This window comes from Daphnia pulicaria, chromosome 6 (assembly GCF_021234035.1).
Source record: "Daphnia pulicaria isolate SC F1-1A chromosome 6, SC_F0-13Bv2, whole genome shotgun sequence".
NCBI lineage: Eukaryota > Metazoa > Arthropoda > Branchiopoda > Diplostraca > Daphniidae > Daphnia > Daphnia pulicaria.
In genome coordinates this window covers 19,424,621-19,446,553 of record NC_060918.1, presented here as the reverse complement: position 1 = coordinate 19,446,553, position 21,933 = coordinate 19,424,621, and the positions used below count along the sequence as shown (strand labels likewise).

General features: G+C 37.9%; 1 long non-coding RNA gene across 1 annotated transcript; it reads right to left on the bottom strand.

The window, feature by feature from the left end:
* Positions 1-3,542: 3,542 nt before the first annotated feature.
* Positions 3,543-4,363, bottom strand: LOC124342179. Its single transcript, XR_006918708.1, has 5 exons — positions 4,299-4,363; positions 4,074-4,166; positions 3,967-4,007; positions 3,821-3,884; positions 3,543-3,752 (listed from the first exon to the last, which is right to left on the bottom strand). It is a non-coding gene; the product is annotated as an uncharacterized LOC124342179 (long non-coding RNA).
* Positions 4,364-21,933: the final 17,570 nt, after the last annotated feature.

The window sequence follows — 21,933 nt, the reverse complement described above, 5'->3', positions numbered from 1 at the left end:
GCTCTTCTTTCTCATAGTGCCCTATCTTATGTCCCAAACTATAGCCCCTTATTATTTTATTGGCAATATTATTTAATTCTTAACTTTTTTCATTAATCCCTTACACTTTCATAAAATGTTTGGGATTCGCTTTAAAAAATGCAAAAAGAACGAAAAACCGATAATTTTTTTGAAAAAATAGTTGCAGTTTTGCTGCCATAAGGTGCTATGATGCTAATTGGGACAGCCGAATGGGGGACTTTGTCTATACTATACAATACTCTATCGCAGACATCTTCGAAACAAATCGTAGCTCCGAGGTTTAATGCTAGATTGGAATGCGCGGTATCCTTGGGGTATGAGGTTCGAATCACATATCCGGTAAAAACAAATAATTAATTCGTGGTTTAATTCCCAATTGTATTTATATCTTTAAAAAATTCCTGATTAACGTCCATTGTCAAATGAATTTTTTAAAAAAGTTATTCGGTTAGAAATCCCGCTCTGATCCATAAATCACTAGTAAGATCTTCAACATATTCAAGACTTGAACCTACGACCTTTGTAGTAGCAATCTACTACCTTATCCACTAGACCACCAATAACAATTTTTTCAAACATGACATGTTAACATTTCATTAGCGAAACCTAAGCCAACCACCCAATTTCATTTCTATTTTCATTTGATATCGCGATTTCATTTCAAATGATCGCAATTATCAAAGAGAATAAGACTTGTTGCCGATAACACAATTAAACGTTTAGTCATTTGTGAGTATCGAACTCACAACAATCTTCTTCGTTCGCCGTGATTACACCGCTACGCCATTATATATTGATGAAACATAAGGTAAAGCTAAACCTCGTTTTGCGTAAGTTTGGGACATTCGCAACACGGACGTCCAACTTCCCAATCGAATTTCTCGATAAATGAACAACAGAATTTAGTTAAGTTTTTTATTTTGTAAATAGTATGTTATACCTTTTAGATTAAGCTAATAAGATCATAAGATTTTCAAAATCACATTTTTGTGCTGTTGAACAGTTTTGAAACACGATCGAAATTGTTTAGCAGACTGAAAAACTTTCTGACAGCTCAATATTTGGATTTTTTAAATCAGAATATCTTAATATTTTTCTATTGCACCATACTTAGTGTCTTAAGCAATTCGATTCAGAAAAAAATTCTGCGTCGAATGAAATAATTAGTTTTTAAAAATAAGTCTGTCCCAATTAGCATTTTTTGTCCCATGATTACACGTTTTGTCCCATAATTCGCATTTCGTCGATACACGTAAATGCCATAAGAAAGTCTATTAGGAAAAACGCTGTCCCAGTTCGCTGTTTTACCCTATTGGCCCGATAATTCTCGTTTACCAGACCGAATGAGAGACAATCGGGTTTTCTAGAAAGGAGGAGCGCTGAGAGCAGAGCTCGAACAGGCTACTGAACGAGAGAGCTACGGACTCGAAATCTCGTTCAGTTCTATCTGCAGAGGAAGAAAAAGACCAAGATAGACCCTTGGGAAAGAACTCTTTACACGTTGTCAACGAGGCAGCGGGGACTTCAGTAGCCAAAGATCTCGTCAACCCACCTCGGTTGCGTCTTCGATCAATGACTGCTACGAGGAGACTAGGCCCGTACGTTAAATCAGCAGAGCCGTTGAACTCGTTAACCAGTCGGGACCTCGGGAGCAGAGAGATAAGGCTTCGGGACCCAAGAGACCTGGAGACAAACGGGAAAGAAATTTAACGAATCGGAAGCTCAGACTATCTCGTGTACACTTCGAGTCTGTCCAATGCAGGCAATCGATCCCAATCTTTAAGAGGGGCCAACAGAGGGTCAACACAAGGAGGATCCGCGACCGAAACCGATCTTTTAGGTGTGCCCTCCTCGGTTACGTGGTGCAATGTAATCGGTAGATTTTGGTTCAGCCTTAAGGATAAATTATCTCTCTTGCTCGCCAATGAAGGAGCTGTACTTCTCCGAAAGGATTTTCAAACTTTTTCCAATCACTTCTCCTTGTTTCTCAATCTGACTGCTTGATCGTAGTACACTAACGAGCGTCTCCTCACGTACGTATCCCAGACGACGAGTCCGCCAAAGTTGCCTTTAAGATGATGGGATTTCACCGAGAAAAGACCGAGATCAAGAGCACGACGGGAGATGCAAGAAGCGATACGCCATATAGCGATGCACCAAATGACTGCCGACCGTGATTTATTCGTTATGTCAAGACCAGCTTATCCAGAATTTAACAAAGGCAACAGAGACTTTCCCACCCTGATCAATCGATGATCGCAAGACGTCGAGAGACTTACAATCAAGACAGACGTTATCGCCTCTTTCACAACGTTGGCCCTGTTCTGCAGTACTTCTAACCCCTGGCAACTATTCTCCTAGCCTCAGATTCACAAAGCTCGAAAGCCCAACTGTTAGCTAGCCCGGCGTTGAGTTAACAACCACACGGGTCGATATGTTGCAGGGCAGGGGAAGACCCGACCGCTAACCTCAGTTAGATAAAGATTTAAGAGAGATTTGGCTTTCCGTGTTGCCGGTGAACAGATTGAAGCAATCAGTCATGAATTCGTACTTCAGTCCTCCCTACCGTCTGGGAATGCTACCATTTACAGCAATGTGTTTGGTCACAAAGCCATCCGGCACTTCTTCACGATCGCGTAGGCACTGAGACTATTTTCCGAATTTTTACCAACCTGGACTGAACAATCTTGCGAAAGGTGAATTTTTCCAGGAAGGTCTAAGGACAGCCGGCTGAAGCAGCTCTTCAGTACCAATCAGCGAACTGAAAGCCTGGATGGACGAAAGTGGTACACAAATCAAGACTGTTAAGCCGGAGCAACAGCCGAAGCCGTAAAAATCTCCAGTTAACCTAGAGTACCACCGTACTTCCTTCAGAAAACTTCAGGAAGATACGGGCCTCCGAACAATATAGACAACGGAAAAAAGAGAGAAGACTCGGACAAGAAAAAACCGCGAGCCGCCGACAGGAAAAACGCGTTTTCTGGGCCTCCTGAAAGAGGACAAACACCAGACCACAAATCGATCATCAATTGGCATTGCATTAAATTGTGTAGGACACTAACTCTATTACCTGTATTTAGAAAATACTTAACTGGACTCGATCACACCTGTCACCAGCTGGCTGCAACAAAACCACATTGATGATACCACAGCCATGAAGCTCAGACTTTCTCTTGCACTAAATCTCTGCAACAGTTGAGCAAATGGATATCCATCTCAGATCTGAAAATCAAATTAATAAAACCTATTGCATCGTTGCAGGGAAATTGATTAAAAAAACTACTTTACTAGCTCTAAAGTTTTTCTGCACGATATGAGACGTACAGCCGTAGAGGTACAGCGAACATGAAAACCAACAAGCGACAAGAAATCCAACAAAAGGTTATGCAACGAGGGGGGGCGGCTCATTCACATACAAAGGTATACATTTTTTAATTTATTTTTATTTAAACATAGCAATATAGGCATTCTTTTTTATTTAAACATATAAATTATAGAGAATGAAGAAGAGGAGGGAAAAGACGAAGAAAGTGAAGATGAAGAAGAGGAGAGAAAAGACGGAAAATGTGAAGATTTAGAAGAAGAAGGCGGGTGGGATCCTTCGATTGACGGGATCGACGGATCCCAAAATCTGGTTTGAAGAGGATGAGGAGGATTACCATGAGGAGCGTAACGAAGAGGATGATGAAGAAGAGCCGGTGTTATTGGATCAGAATGAGGAAGGAAGAGGACTATATATACAAAAAAATGACATGTATTAGTGAAATAAAACCATAAAAAGAAAATATATTTACTCAACAGAAATAAACATTAACATAATAAACATTCTGTGATTTCTAGTCGTTCAAGTCTACGGCTGAGATCTATGATAAAAACATGGTTAGACTTTACATTTTATATGTTTACATGTTTTACATAACAAAACAAGAAAAAACAAAAACTTACAGAACTTTGTAAAAGACTGCGACTGAGAAAATGCTGAAAATCTATAAAAAAACACTTATTAGAATTTACTCGTGCACAAAATATTTTTAAAATATGGTAGAACTTACAAGTGTGTTTGATAATGGCTATGCCTGATTGCACTTGGTCTTTGACATAAATCACAGAACTTGCAATTTTCATATGAGTACGGCTGACAGAATCTATACATAGTCAATGATGATCAAAAGCAAGACTACATTACACTACTAGTGATGGTGTAAGAAAGAGAGAAAGAGAGAAAAGAACAGGAAGGAAGTGTTGTGGTCCATTTAGCAAAAGTAGTGTAAAATCACCTGATGTCCTGGTCCAGTAACTTTGGGAGGATGTAGTAGGAGGTTTGTGGCTAGCGGGCCATGAAATGTAATCGGCATGGGGAGATAAAGAGTGGGTGGGACAATCGTCACAGAAAGATAAAAAATAAAAAATTTCTAAATTAAATCTCAATGGTTTGAATCAGGAATTTTGTGGTTGGCAAGTATAACGATAAGGAAATTTTGTGACTTGAGAGGAAAAATTTTGCTTTACGAATCCAGTTTTTTTAGCATGATCGATTCTGCCTTCTTTCTCATTGGATTATAACGTTGGATTGAATGTTAGTAAACCAAACTGGGACGTTCACCAATTTGTGATGATCTCACAATTATATAAAATGGTATTCTAATGAATTGTACGAATTGTATGAATTGTAAACGTAGTTTTTTTTACCTCTGATGGTTACAGGTGCCGGTGACAACTCTGCCGGAAACAGACAGAAGTTGGGTTTTATATTGGGGAAACTGATTGCACCACACTAGTCGTGATGATGGTGCAAGAGAGAGAAAGAGAGAAAGTAACAGGAGGGAATGTTGTGGTTCATTTAGCAATGGTAATAGACAATTACCGGATGTCCTGGTCCAGTTACTCAGTAAGGATGTAGTGGGAGCTTGTGATGAAATGCAACCGACACGGGGTAAATAAAGAGTGGGTGGAACATGTCATCACACCATTGTAATTTTTGTGAAATAAGCGTTTTGCAACGGTTGTAAATGATTACAATGAGAGAGACAACTTGCGTTAGTTTATATTGGCGTTTATTGGGTAACACTAAGAACAAGCAACACTGGTGTGGTTTTACTCTTGGTCGCCTACTCTGTTGTCTCTGTCTAGGTGTTGATCGGGCGTTCTTTTATACCAGGTTAGGTACGCTACAACAGAGAAGCGTTGAGGATCATTTTTCTGCTGGTGAAGCATAGGGACGTGTAATTCGGAAACGGTTACGGATTACACGCAAAAGTTTCAGTAATGACCCTGTGTTACGAGTCTCGCAAACTTGTTGACGTGCAAAACTCAGTTCATTGCGATTCTGAGTTATATGCCACTGTGGATTGGTCTAAAAAGAGTCGACAAGTAAGGAAATGCTCAACATCACTTTCACACACCTGTTTCCTTTAGAAAGACTCGCCCACGAGTCTTTTGTAGCAGGAGTGTTAAACGACGGGTATAAACATTTATCATTTAAACAATTACATTGATACAGCGAATTATCTAAACATGAAACATTGAAATATTAAAGTGGGAGGAATAAAAAAGGGTGAAAAAGATTGTAAAAGTTGACATTTTAGATTTGCTACAGGACATTTGCTGGAGTTGCCTTCTACTTCAATGATGTGTCCTGTGTCCCAAATGTTGGCGCGGGCAATAGCAGCGTTTCCCACCGCGTTTTCCTCATCTGTTGCTAGACGAAGGGGAGGCATCATAACACAATTTGGGTCATCGCGTGCGTTGAAACCCATGTATCCACTGCAGTGGTGTTCTCCGAGTTTCTGTGTGATAAATGATCTTTGATTTTCGATAGCGTTCAATTTGTGTTCTTCTTCTTGATGACATTCTTTTTCGTGGACTGTGTGGTTATTTTTTACGATTGCACCGGCAATCTTGAGATATATTTCTTCTTTTAATCTTTACGGCCGTAGTCTATGGTCGGGGAGTAGATAATGTAGATTCCTGTTTCAAGCCAGTACAGGAAGCTTGCGCCATGGATTGTATATTCTGTGAAAATGAGGGCCAACTTTGGATGAGCCCCGATGCCCATTACATTTGTGAAACAGTGAGTGGCTTCCAGGTATTTGATGTTCGTTTGAACCAGGTTGATTGGGTTAAATGCTCCTGGTTTCATGGGGGGTGGTGGTGGGGTGGTTTGTCCAAAGTGGAAAGGCCGTATAGTTTAATTTCTGGAAAAGATCACGATCTTTTTTTCTAGCTTTCGGCCCCTTCCCTAGTTCCACCACTGGGCGTTCGTGTCGATATAGTGAAGAATTCTTTCTTTCCACTAGTCGAAGGTGGCAACTTCAGTGTTAATCGCATCATCGCTCTCATCCGTAAGTATTTTGACCATGACGCCACTGCCCACCTGTTCTCGGCATTTGTACTCTTGTTTCGGCATCTCTCCTCGACAATGGCAACTCTTTACTCGTTGGCCTCACTGAAAAGCAACTTGACAGGCTGCAGTCAGTCCAGAATGCAGCTGTTCGACTCATCAATCGGTCATCGAGAATGGAGCACATCGAACCGCAATTGAAAGCACTTCACTGGCTACCAGTCCGCTCCCGCATAGATTTTAAAATCGCTACATTAACTAGCCGCTGTGTGCACGGTCTAGCTCCCTCCTATCTGGCTGAACTGGTAATTATTCATAAACCGAAGCGCTCTGGCCTTTGGTCTGAGACCGACATGCTGAAGCTTGTCGTCCCACCAGCAAGAAAGGAGCGATGGGGTGAACGAGCCTTCTTCTGTTGTGCTCCTAGAATTTGGAACGCCCTCCCCCTCTCTCTTCGCTCTCTCCTCACTCTTTCTTCCTTTCGAGCCCAACTGAAGACTTTAATGTTCAAAATTGTTTTTCCCTAAATACTTTTCCATCCACTTATTGTGAGCTTAAGGGCGCCATTGACCATGCAATGAAAAAGGCGCCTTACAAATATATTTTATTATTATTATGACTATTAATCTTCTGTTATTTGTGAGGGCACCTATAACCAACGACTTGAGTACGTGTTTCTCTATTTTCTTTTAAAATTTAAACAAATTTAAATTGAGAATGCATGTAGGACATAAACTTTCAGTGTAGGCCTACTATATATTATAGTACAGTCAATAAAGGAGATATCGAGTACAATCACGGGAGCGTGTCATAAGCTTTCCAACAATCATACACAATTAGTGTTCCAAGGAGAATATATTGTTGAACTATTTCAAGGACGGTAAATTGGGTACGATTTGTTTCTTTGATAAAAAAAGCATCGGTTTTAAGCCTCGTTCTACGCTCTTTCCCCTCCTTCCTTCAAATAACCACTGGCTTTTTTCTCCAAAATCAGATTCCTTAAAATTATGTCAAAAATATTGTTTTATCTGTTTAGAAGTTTGTTTTTCGAATTTTTCACTGTGGTTTTATTACAATCTAAAGAGCGTGTCACAAGCCTTCCAACAATCAGATACGATTGTAATTTAAAAAAGAATATACTGTTAAACTCTTCATGAAGGGTAACTCGGGTACGGTTGTGGACTCCTACCAAAATGCATTGGTTTGAGCCGCGTCCCACGCCTCCAAATAACCACTGTTCTTTTTTTTTCAAAATAGCATACCCAGTGTCCGGTATGCACACCGTATGTCAGCAATATTGTTTCATTTGTTTAAGAGTTCTTTTTGCTTATATTTCAGTGTGGTTTTCATTAGTACAATAATTTTCACAAAGACTGTGTCTTGCATTAAAATTGCCGTCCTTGATGGTGGGAGAATCGGCTCTATCTCCCACAAACAATTAAATGTGGCAAAGGTGCAGATTGTCCCTTTCCAAACCAGAAGGAGACCGTCCGAACCAAACTTCATGGACTTGGACATTCTCCAGAAGAATCCACGCCGTTGTTGTTTTACTCCGACATTTATACAACAGTGAGGAAGTGATCGTTAAACAAGTCCACACTACAACCAAACTGTAACAAAAACAATTACATTCTGAAGTTTGAATGTGCCACTGCAGCTAGCATGTTGGTAAGCACGATGGAGAAGCAAATGTTAGAAATGCCTGCGAGAGAAAAAATATCCAGGAATACAGATTATGGGCGATCATCTGAAGGACTGGTTTGAGTTTGGTTCGTCTTCGTTGATGATGGCTGCATGTGACCTGTTTGGTTTTCTAGAAATGCTTCTGTACCGGAAACGCACTGCGAAAACGTGAGACGTGCTCTTTACGTCGCTGATAACCTAAGCAGTTTAACTGGAGTTTGTGGATACATTCTCATCGGAGGATTCTTCGCTGATTGTTTGACGGATCGTGGGCTTTTACAGCCAACTTCACATGTTGCACACCGATAACGACACCAGCTTTGTCAGCACAAAAGATATTTGGCGATGTAGGTGCTCTATCAAGACCCGGCAGTGATACAGATTGTCTGTAGCAAAGAAATGGAAAGGAAATTCCAGCCCCCCCCCCCCCCCCCCCCTTGAATGCCTCGTTTCAAAGGAGCGCACGAAACGCTTTTCCCTTTGACCAAATGGTCTTTGTATGCGGGGTTACAAGAAGAAAAGTAAAGCCTATGACAACCAATGAAGAAGACCTTCTGAACACGAGCTTGTGGGTCTGTTAAAGGGGAGGCCTCTTACAGAGGTAGGAAAACTTATAAAAATGTTACAACGTCGTCGTTCTTACTGAGAAGGAAAAGTGATGGAAAAAGTACAAAGACACGAAGGAGTGTTTACACCATTTCTTTAAAATGAAATTTCTTAAACTATACAATAACAACTCAAGGTGAAGAATTTATCATTTCCTAAACTGATGTAATGTTCTATGATAATTATTTTTGCGTAAAAGAGCGGATAATATTAAAGCAAAGAAGATTCCTGACATGGCTGGGCACCGGAATCCAAAGGAGTTTCTCAGGGCCCTAAATTGATGTGTCAGAGAGAAGGAAACTAATCAGATTGAGAGGTATTAACATCCAAATTTCCTCTGCCTTAAAAGGGTGATATTTCGAATCAGTTCCCTTCGACAAGTGTTCTATCTGAGAGCAAAACATAAATTTCGCAAAACTTAAAAATTTAAAAAACTTAAACTTAAAAATAAGTAATAACGTATCCCTAGTTTTGATTTTAATAACAATGAAATGGATATGTAATTGTTTTTCAATGCAAGACAAGATGTATGAATAAGAGAAAATTCTTAGAGTGAAAAAAATGATGACAAAAGATTAAGCTAGCAAAAAAGAAATCACTCAAATGACCTCCTTATACTAAAAATACCTCAAAATGGAATACAGTTTTTCCAAATACAGTCAGTCAGTGACATCACGAATACTGTGTATCCTTACATTTTTGCCAAAAACCAAATGGGCGCAACAAAATGTTGAACAAGGAGTAGGCCTAAACGAAGAATAAAAAAAAGGATAGAAATAGAAGAAATAGATAAGACGCTGTTTTTGGGGAAAAAATTTAAAAATAATTTACACAATTAACCTTCTCTTAGATTACTTCTTTTAAAACTAGCTCCAAGTAATTTTAAAAATCTTATTCCTGTTACCAAAAGGGTATAATGCGTAAACAAGACCCTAAAGCAAAAGAAAAAACAACAACAAATGTTTGCCATGTATCAAGATGGCAATCTCTAAAGGAAAAATTTCTTCAACAAGTTTTAGGTTGGGATAAAATTCGTAAAATTTCCCATTAGTTAAATTGCTACATAGTGGAATACGGATTCCCATACGTTTCTGCCCTAGTTAGCATATTTCAGAAATGTAGTGATATCATACTCTGTTCCTTGTTTGTTTGTTGTTTTCATGGATAAGTAATATTCTCAAAACAGAAGGAATTTGAAAAATATAAAATTTTATGACAATATTTGAAACAGATGATCACGGCTAGTCGGAGCCATTTACCGCCAAACACATACCTTTATTTATCCACACATAAAAAATACAAAATTAAAACGACGGAATTCTACAGGAACTGTCATCGAATATGTGGTGACTAATGGTTTAATTCGAGAGTAACTTTCAACGGAGAAATTTGATCCACCCCATCCCATTAAAAAAAAACGTTTATATTTCTTTTTTGAATGATTAATAGATCTGAAACTATTTCATTGCCAAACTGACGCTTTGAAAGGCGATACTTATCCCAAAATTTCACCGGACGTTCTAGTAAATTTAAGCCAACAATGCAAAATGTTTGATCCTATCGATATCTGTCAAGATAAATGTTACAACTGCAATGAACTAACTTTTTTTTCTGACTCGGACGGAATCGTAACGCCTTGAGACGTTTTAAACTCGGCGTTAGGAAATGGGATAAGTGGTGTTATTTTATCTAATAATTCAGGGGAATAAAAAGCATTCAGAGAGCAAAAGAATCTATGATGCACAATTTTCTATTTTTCCAAGACTAAATTATGCCAGTTTACGCCGGTTTCTCCCAATCAATTTCTGGGGTGTTAATCATATTTTCTACGAGACTAAAGGCTTCGCATGTCGTTTCTTTTTTTCTTCGCCTCTAATCACTTGCCGCTTGAAGAGGAACCCCCAAGTACTAAAAGTCAGAGGCCAGCACGTCAAAGTCAAATTGTCGCTTCGTCAAGAAGAGAACATCCTGAAAAACGAAATTAATTCTAGTTTTCTAGGCTTACTTTCATCCAGGATGATTTAGATGGTAGATGGCTCCGCACAAGTTGATTTTAAACTCATCACCATTTTTGACGGTGAATTCGAGAGAGGACTTTTCCAAGCCACAGATTTTGTCTTTTACAAGCTTGAAGTCAATTGATTTCGAAAATTTATTTCCCCAGGTGACGATAATCGAATTTGTGCAAATCGTTGATTTCTTTATGGGTAGGCACAGTTTTTCTAGTTGGGATGGGTATTGTCAATTTTTTTCAAGTTCACCATGGATGTGCAACACGAATTTTTTGGTTTAATCTGTTGTGCCAACCTTCTGCGTCATTATTAGTACGAACTGCTTTCATGAATACCGACCACGTCTTCGGTTGCCATTTGGCAGTTAAAGGCGAGATCCAGGTGCGATAAATATATTGACAAAGCGTGATAACTTTCCCTACTGCTGATTGCTTTAGTTTGTTGAATACCCTAACGATTTTTCGAGCTGGTAAAAAAGGGAGACACATAAGCCTTCTACATATTTTCCTTGTTTCCGAACATTTTTTGCGATAAGCTGGACCCAATCCAATATCAACTAGCTTTCGCCAAACCGCTTGGCTCCAATGAAAATAGCATCCACTCATTTTAACACGACCATTAAAAGATTGTCGGACAGCCAACCAAATGGCCTGCTCAAAGTCGCTAACAAACTCCTCAACATTTGGCTCAACGGGGAGCAAATTGAGAAGAGTGTCAAGAACTGCCTTGTAATCTTTTGCTCTTTTGGAAGACATGAGAGCAAAGAATAAAGGAACCTGTTTGACCGAATTCAACCGTCGTTTTGAATCCTCCCTTCAGGAGGTATGGTCTCCCCAAAGCCATCTGTCACCTCTTTTTGTGGGCCGGAAAAGTTGTGGCCGGTATGGCAACTTTTTTTTACCATTCCGGCCCCACTCCAGCCAAAATTTTGGGGCCGGAAATCTTGGGGCCGGAAAAAGTGGGGCCGGATTGACTGGCATTCCACCTATTTCCATGAATACGTTTCTTTCTATTTTGATAAACGAAATTGATACTACACTACACATTGAAATTCTATGTAATTCTAGTGATGAAACTGAAGTGGAACGTGTTCTTGCCCACGATTAAGAAATTGTTATTTGAATTTCATTTTGTAAAAATATGACGATGATCTAAAATACTGTAAATGTCTACACCTATCGCTATATTTTTGAGAATGCAAGGTTATTATTTTTTGAATTTTTTTCTTAGCTATTGATAAGTGAACTTGCAAAAACTATCACTCTTGTCCAGTTCCACAACTAGACGTTTTAATAAAAATGCCTCTGAAGTGGTTAAGGTATCTATAGCGTGAAAGTGGGTTCGGCAACAAGAAAACAAAACAAGTTTTGACCACATTCTTATAGGGCATCTTGAAAGGGCCGTTCTTAAGCACACTTTACTGAAAACGAATAGTGCCCACATTTCTGTCATTAACTATTTATGGGCCTCATTCTCTATCAGGAAGCTTCTTTCAATTTGGGTGGCCAATCGCAGTAGACTTTTGAAAATGAAATCGATTCGTTTGGTCGTTTACCTTGTCAAGACGTTGTTTGGTCTATTTTTCGCCACAGCAAAGGGCAAGCAAAGAATAAGGTAAGCAAAAATAACATTTTTTCATCATTTGTAAGAAAATTTGTTTTTTTTGTTTCTTAAAAAAGGAAGGAAAAAGTCTACGACCTTGATGCGCATGTCAAAAGGACAATGGGAGGCGATCAAGGACTTTCTTAAAAAAAAAAAAACGAATCCCGGGTATGCAAACTCTATGAAATTTGAAACAATTTAACGGGCTTATTAGAACAGCAGGGAGCAGTCCGGGAAATTTTGAAAGAGCAGAATCTTTACCGCTAACGTTTTTTATTACGAGTTCTCTTACGAAATTATACGTAATTTTAAACAGAACCAAGAGGCAGGTTAAAATTCTTCAAAAATATGGTTTTAAATTCTAACCAAATCTAACTTAGGCATCCGAATAAATGAATAGCAATTACAACATTGGTTGATTGGTGAGTGCTTTAACAATTATAGCATAGATAAATTTAGCTAATTAAATAATACCAATTCACTTTAATCTAAGTATCCAGTCAACATGGTTTTTAGCGCTAAACAGTGGGAGGTGATCGTGGACTTTGTTTAATAGAAACCCGGATCCCGAGTTTGCTAACTTTATTAAATTAAAATTACTGCAACGGATTTTTTTAGCAACCGAGGGCATTTTACATAACGCGTGGGCATGGTAACCTGTACAAACAGGGGCCCAGAACCAGGTGCGGTTGGTTGGTGTACAAAATAAGACGGTAGAGCATAATACACACACATGCAGAGCTTTAAAATGTTTGCGGCTTGCAAACTTTTCTCGGAATGGATCGTGACTTATCGTCAATCACCGGTTTGCTTTGTTTGTTTGTGGAGGATTCGCGGTTCAGAAAGGGAATTTTGAACTGCTCTAACTTTTCCCAACGAAAGTTCATTTCAAATGACAACCTTTTTTTTCTTTTTAACAATTATATCATTGATCATATTGATATCATTATTCCACTTTCCTGTGAGTTTGTGTTTGCGTCGTTTAGGGTTGATTTTTGTTTCTATTTGTAAGGTTTGTTTTGGGTTCGGGTTTATGTGCGTGCAGCGGGACTTTATTTTTTTTTCTTTTTAGTCATTACATTCACTCATCACAATGATGGACCCGAGAACGGACCTCGAACACGGCCTCGAGATGAGGGTGCTCTACGGACCACGGACGGTGTGGCCAACCAGCTGGCCAATGTTGATGCCGATGTTTATTCAGATCTTTCCAAGATGTCCCTGTGGTCAAGCAGCCAGCCCGCACAAACCGAGTGTCAGTCGCCGCCACAAACCAAGCAGCCGATGCCGGTGCCAATGTTGATGCTGATCCTGCAGCCAATGCTGCCGATCAATGAGCAGCCGTTGTTGCCATGGAAGAAGTTTTCTCAGAAAATGGAGTAAAATAAATATCCAATGCAGTCATCCACATCCACATTATCAACTTATCAACTATAGAACAAAAAGTGGAAGATTTACGAGATTATCTGGAACTATTGTGTTATCTTCATTTTTGTTAAATTAAGAACTTTGGATCGCTCTCGTTTGATAAACTAATTTTCTTTTTATTCATGTGTGTATTAGGTAAACTAGTTATAATACATAGAATTCATTTTCACTGTTTATTTGAAAAACTTGAGAAAGAAAACTTAAAATTATTTAATTTAATAATCCAGCAATATCCATTGGGTCCAAATAATGGGTGTTACTGAAATAATTAATCAACAAATTAACTTTCGAGTAATCTATTCTTAGTCAACCAATATAGAATATAGGAAAAAATCAATTTTTGAAAAATGACCACACACTACGGAAGTCGAAAGTCACGTGACGCTCAATCTACTTTTGACAGCAAAGTCTCCATTTTTTAAAATTTAACATTTTGATTATGTCATCTAAAACTTTGATTGAAAAGAAGGACTCTGGATTTTTAATTTCTAGAAACATTCTAATTCACATTGTAGGCTAAAAAACGTAATGAGGACAACGCTTTTTTTCCTGTTAAATTTAAAAAGAAATCTGCAAACACGATAAAGGAAAAGCGGAAAATATCATATCTTTACGTATTGATTAGTACCACTATTAAAAAGTATTGAAAAGTGTAAAAATACATAATTGAAATTTTTGAAAAATGGCCCAACACTACTGAAATATTTTTCTATAGAAAAAGTTTAGAAATAAAAGCAGTACCACATGTATAAACACAAATCGTGATAGCCATGGGTATTAAAAGAAAAAATAATATTCTCGTGTTTAAAAGAATGTCTATATCGAATAACGATTGCTGTGGGTGCTGCTAGGGCACCACTCCACACTACCTGGCTCCTGGGCGCAAATGGCCTGAAAAAAATTTAAATTATAAGAAAATATTCAAGTCACAAAAGAAAGAAATGTTTTCATACCGAATATACTCTGGTCAATTTTTACCTCATCTCTGCTTCAGTTTTTCTGTGCATTTTGTCGAGAATGGCTTACAGAGTTTCTTCTTCTTCGATGGCGTAGGAGCTTTAAGAAGTGCATTTGCCTGTGGACGACAGACAAAGTATATGCTCAACTCCATATACATGGTAATCTTTTTTTTACATTTTTTTTTAGTTAATTTAAAAAATTTTAATGGTTTCAGGAGATGAACAACACATCATGTATTCTTCAAGGAAGAGATACGAATCAGCAAAAACAGACTGCTTCGACTTATACATCTCTTACCTGATCAATGCAGAATAAATGACTTTTTTCTACTTTAGGAAAGATTTAAAAATCCGAAATTCCCTTCTTCCTGGGGGTGTACCCAACGTGGTGAGCTACTCCTGGATTCGAAAAACAGGAAGGAAACTTGAAAATGGAAGCCAATTCATTCTAAACAAAAGAATAAATTTGGAATGGAGCTTACCCTCCAAATCGACGGAATTAGTAAGTAAAATATAAATTCAACCCAATTGTCATTTTACAATTTTTTTAATTTAATAGATTTTCAGGTTTGTGCAGTTCGTCGCTGTAAGAAAACAGCGAAAACGTCGGCGTACATGAAAATGTTCTTCAAACTATTTCATGCCAGGAAAATTACAGCTTTCCATTTTGAACAACAATTGGAACAAAACATTATTCCAGCCTTGATTCCTGTTGACCGTTCTATTATTTTATTTCAACGGTAATTTGTCGGTGACAATAAATAATCCTCAACGTTTCAACGAGACGTCTGGTAAGTTTTGATTTGCGCAATTTAAATAACATAAGGTTTAATTGTTTTATTTTTTTTTTAAAAGATATTTTGACAGTTAACTTTGACAGATATTTCGACGGTATTGCCATGGAAGAAGACAAATGGAGTAAGTTAAATATCTAATGCAGTCTTCCTGATCCACATCCACTTCTCATCACTATAATGGACAAGGGAATGGTTCTCAACGAAAACGACGAGATAAGGTTGCTGCAGGATAGTACGGCCAACGCAGCTGCCGATGTTGATGCTGTCAATCCTTATAATGGATCGTGTAGCAAATAGTGAGATGAGAGTCCTGCAGGTCGGTGAAGCAGCAGAAGGTGCTGCCAACCCAGCAGCCAATGCGGCCAACTTAGTCGCCGGTGTGGCCCATCCAGTAGCCGGTGTGGCCAACGAAGTTGTTATTTTTCAATTATTATCATTAAAAAATCCGAAATTCTGCTTTTTCCTGGGGGTGGCGTGTACCCAACGTGATGGTACTCCTGGATTCAAAAATCAGTCTACCGTTAGTAGACTGGTGCAAATTCATACAAGGGAAATATGTGATGCATTTGAAGGCCAATTCTATCATTACTTTTTGGAAGTTCACCGAAATGGGCGAGGTAAGTGTGCTGTCTGAAACTTTTAAATTTACGACTGTTAACTTATATTTCAAATAGTCATTTCAGGTGAATCGTATGGGCCTAAAAAACAATACGCATGTAATGAGGCCTATTTGGAATTAGCCAGTAGGCTATATAATGCCAACATGATCTCCAATGTCAATGGCGTTATGAAACGTGATTTTTTAAAGCCCAACATTGAAAACGATGCAATATGCAAGTCTTTCAGCAAATCCAATCCCATGAGTAAGTTTAATATATAAACTATCGGTGGTACCATCAAATTCTCGAATGAAATGAAGCAATATAGAGCATTGCCCATTGGGTAATTATACTGTTTCAATCTAAACCCATAACCCATTCCTCCTGGAAATCAGTGGAAATCCCTCGAGAAAACCTATATTTGTTAGCACATCAATAACTCAACTTGCTTTTTGAACTTTTTTTTTCAAAAATTAGAATAATTTCGTTTCTTTTGCTGTTTTAAAAATATTTTTCTTCATTATTCATTCTTGTGTGACGATGATTAGATCATAGGTACATGAATACTCTTCGCCATGTTTGAATAAAACAAAATACTTCAAGACGTCTAGGCCCTCCATTTTAAAATTTTTGTAGAAGGTGCGCCTCTTAAGGTTTTTTATATTATTATAAGTATCTTGGAAGATCCCTCTACTTCAGCTGTGAAGTATATCTAATAGACTTATTATCTATATGAATGTTAAACAAGCTCTAATAATCACTGATGACGAGAAATTTAACACAGTGGAAAAAATTCCAACAGATGATCAGTAGAGAACCCTCGAAATAACCTGATGTTTTTTTGCATGTTTGAGTTGAGTTGGTCACATCAAAGAAAGCAATTTGACGGAAACTGGAGAAATATTTGCTGAAAAACTCAAGATTAGTTTATTCTTCATTGTAAGGGCAGGGGATCGATGGATATTTTTATCGAAAAATAATCTAACGACTCTGGCAATTTATGGATGGAAAATAAAAAAAACCCAATTTATCCATTCTTTACAATTAAAAAAAATGTGTAAATTTGTTTTCATATTTGGAAAATGAATTGACAAAGGAGTTTTTTTACGTCATTAATAAACCATATGCTGTTAATTTTGATCGGAGCTTTTTTCAATTGACACCCCTTTTTTAGAGGCGAAAAATAAATTTTCTTGGTGGGAGAATTTTATATTGGTGGGTTTAATGACGGGTCATGAGCATGAAGTACAAAAGAAGTACACCAGTGGCAGAGGTGAATTGAGGATGACTCACTTATAGTCCAACTAAAACTAAAAGTAGTCGATAAGCCAAAAGTGTAGCGCAGCTTACGCTAATTGGAACCGATGTGGTTGATAGCCGAACTAAAAATTTGTTTTAATGCTTGATCACTCTTGATTCCACTTGCCTGCCATATCCGTCAAGACAAAAATGGTCCCTGAGGGGCACTCCCATGGCCGCGAGATGAGTAATGGATCCTCGCTGCTAAACAGCGGAGCCCGCGCTGCACAGGCAACATTGCCAAGTGAGAATGTGTTCCCGCATTCATTTATATATTTTTGGCAACATTGTATGATGGGATGGCTATCAGAGGGTGCGCCCAGTCGGTATTCGATTGAATTAGTTTTATTCACGTGATCTCTGAAAACCAATGGCGTTGCTGAAAGTTAGGTCGAAAGTGAAACCATCTCAAGATCAAAACACTTTCAGCATTGCCAAACCGTTATATAGAGATCTTTGAACTAATTCTTTTGTTGGGAAGGACACGAGATAAATATGTGTCAACTATGAAAATGTATTGAATTTAGTTGGGTTAACTGGATAGGGCGTCACTCGTTAATTGATGCATTTTGAGAAGAAATGAGATTGAGAGGTCGAATCTTGTTGGGAGCAAGTATTTTACAATATACAGATTACCAAAAATATTCACTGGAATCATAAATTATTGTTGCAGAAAGTTTGAGATTGCAAAATGAAATAAAAAAGTAAAGAAAAAAGTTTTGAGTGATGCTCTACTCATCTTTCACTTTCCAATAGCCTTTCCATATATTTCAAAATAAAATAGTACCTGTGCACATACCATTAAACAAAAATTTAATTAATGATAATGTTTTAACTCATTATCCTTTCGCAGGAAACCTCTATTCTAAATCTTAAAGTAAAACTACATTAAAGAAAACTAGTATAATTTCAAAACTCATTGAAAACAGGAAAAGTGATGAATTCTGAAAGTGGCAATGCTGTAATCTGTAAACTAATTCGAGCTGTACAAGAACTTTCAAAATCAGCTGATCGAAAACTAATTCGATCGAATACCGACTGGACGCACCCAGAATGATGGAAACTGGCACGCAATCCCATCGAAGTGTTGGGTTGCATATTAGGTATCTGATTTTGCTGATCTTGATTGATGGAAAGGATAGAAAGTCTTTAACTTAGCAATTTACCAACAGCAATGGTCAAATTTCTGCAACCAAACTAAAGTTAACATCCCTTTTTTAAGGGTTTTCACGATTGAGAAAAGTTTGCCATTTTTGCAAATATTTGTTGTGTTTTTTTTCAACGCACCTCATCTTCCCTATGCCCATTGTGTTTAGTTATTGTATATAATAACTAATACACCATTTTATCATTGTCGATTACATTTTGACTGTATGTGAAAGTTGATCATATACAACCTGCGAAAAAGTTATTGAGTTTACTTAGCACTGTTACATCACTTCTCTTCTGAAGTAATAGAAACAATTAGTTAAAACAGCTACGATTATCATAGCAATTGACAAATTTTTTACACATGGACGCGTTTCATGTTTGTCATAATCAAGAAACAGCAAGATTAGAATCATAGCGACTGAAACTGAGGATAAGAACAAAATAGATCCATTTAAAAGATGACCAAGAATAATAAAATGGTTCTTAAAGTTTTTGATCACTGGAACTAAAGCCCTCATAAGGTCCATAATTTGTGAAACATTCACAAAATTAATTGACGAATTAATTGGATCAGGTTTGTTTTGATAGTCTTCCTCCTTTTATACAGCTTCATCCAGCAGCATTTGCAGACGTTGAATTTCAGCTTTTTGGTCCGTCACAGTATCAGGTGAGGGCGGATGGGGGATAGTGGGTAAAGTTGTTTTAGGATCCTTCCGTTGTTCTTTACATGCAAAAGAAGACAAAAATAATTAAGATTTTGAAATTAAAGTTATTATTTAATGGTTAAATCGAACCTCGACGATGTGATTTTTACCCGACAGGGCGATGCCCAGCTCAAGGTACCCCACCGTTATTGTTAATGTGTTTATTTTCACATGTTCATTCTTTAATTAGGGGGGGGGGGCATTAGTTACGGGGGGCCTTTATTTTTGTGGGCGGCAGTCAGGGGGCAATTGGAGCAAAGCCAGGGGGCATTTGTCGAAGACGATGATCGTTCAAATGCCCTTGGAAAGGGTCGGCTATGCTATTCGGGTGGATAGGCTACGCTTGGTGTAGAGTTCTATTTTACCCTGTACTTTGGAGGGACAATCACCACATTTTTTGCTAAAGACTATAAAGATCTTCATACCAAATTTCTTTATTCCAAGCATATCAAAAGAGTTCCGATTATCAAATTTCTGTAATTTAAACTTAAATTAGTTTGTATATCTTATGTAATAATTAATTTTTTTTCCTACAGATTTATATTTAAAAAAAATTAGGTTTCACCAGGGTTCCTCATTGCCAATGTCTGAAGTTTAGAACATGAAATTGAAAACTATATTTTAGTTTAAGTTTATTTTCAATGTTTTATCTTTTACTTACAAAAAATTAATCTCAATGATGGTGGGCACTGTGTTTTCATTGATTCACATCTGGTTGATCTCCATGTTAGGCCTTCCCGTTTCTTTGACCCCGTTAGGCTCTGGCTCTGGCTCTGCCTTTGCCTCCTAATATTATTAAATAATTATTTTTGCTACTTTAATTTATTTTAAATAAGGAATTTTTTATTTTTTATTACTAAACTGATGTCTGGGCCCTTCATCTATTAAAATTTGAGCTGAAATATTCAAGAGGGTTTCACGGTCAGGTCCCCAGCCGAGGCAACCCACAACACCACGCTGAAATATGGAAATTGTAAGTATTAGTTAAAAGAAATAAATGAATCCTTTTCAAAAACTTACCTCGGCAAATCTCCATCCATTGTAGATAACCACACAATTGAATCGATATTCGTGGCTGCTGTTTTTCGAGTAAGAGCTCGAGTACAGGTGATGCAGCCCTGCTTGTACTTCCCGATGACAAGTGACTTGAAAAAAAAAGTTCGCCGCACTAAGGGTGTCACTAAACGCAACTCTCACGCGGACTGCATGAAGACTTCCACCGCGAACCCGACGAGAAAGACGAATTTCTCGACGGTTCAGTACCATTTTTTTTTCAAATTAAGTCAGAGTAAACAAAATGGCGACGCAGACCACTAAACAGCTCAGAGCTGAAGTCAAAAGACGCCACCGAGCGCAGGCAATTTGGCGACCGAGGCCATACGGAAGATTGCAGCGTAGAAGAAGAAGCGCGTTCGATCCACACACGGCAAAGGAAGTTGTTTTTAGTAGGAATACCATGGAGTAGGGTTGGGACCGAAGCGGCTGTTGCGCTTTAGAACCGCACCACTAGGGTGCAAACCGTGACGCACAACAGCGTGCGTAATTCGAATTATCCCTTACCAAATTTTATAAAAAATGGCGACGTATCTCGGTCAGTTTTATAAACAGAATGAGATGCATTAAGCCCAATAAGTGGAAAGTCAATTGAACAAGAAAATTTTAGAATCTGAATCTAAATTATTATCCAAATGAAAAACCATCCAAAAATAAGCACTGGTAGCGTAGATTTTAATCCATGAAAAAAGAAATATAATAAATCTTCTGGAATGCCGCGTTGGAATAAATCTTCCAAAATAATCTTCTGCAAAAAAAAAATGTTTATTAAAAAAGAAAAAGAAAATTTTTTTTATGTGCGGCAGTTGTAAAATGGGAAAACTTACTAAATGTTGTGGCGAAATCGTGAATGATGCTGGTTGGGACATAACTAAAACCAGAATGTCCATTGGTTGGTACTTGTGAATCATGTTATCGAATAATAAACCCATTGGCTGCCCATTGATTTCTGCTTTTCGAGTACGATTGAATCTGGATTGTATGCTAGAGATAGCCTTGGCTGGTGCCACAAAGATTCCACCATTCTTCCATTTGAGGGATATCCTACTCGATTGGTTTGACCAAATGGCCCATAATTATTAAAAAAAGATTAAGTAAATTAAAGAATAATGTAGGAATAACAGAAACTCCCCTCGCGCTATCGAAAAAAAGACTCTTTCAATTTTATTTAGTGATCTTTATATATTGGCAAATCACCAGATTGTCTACCGCAATAAAAAGTCCAAGTGACTGCCTTTCTCTCTAACTTTTCTTGTTCCATTTTGGGTAGAAATAACCTGTTGGCATAGATTCTTGCACTTTGAATACGTTTTGTAGAATGGCATGCTTGACAAAGTTGAGTTTTTGTATCAATCATAACATCCGTGAAGTGTCGGCATCTCCTACACTTTGGACCAGTAACGATTGGTAACGGTTATTTATTACATAATTCCTTCGAATACAAGATATGCAACATTCCGTGCAACGGAGACACTTGCCAACGAACTTAATCACATGAAATCTTCAGCGATTGACTTGACGTGCCTGACAGTAGCGTTTTATTTGAACTTTTTAATTGTTCAGTTAGCAAAGTAAATTGCTCTCCATAATTTTCTGCATGTTGTATACTTGTATCCATAGTTATACCCTTTCAAACAATGGAATGCCAAATTTCCATAAACGCAAGCAGACACAACCG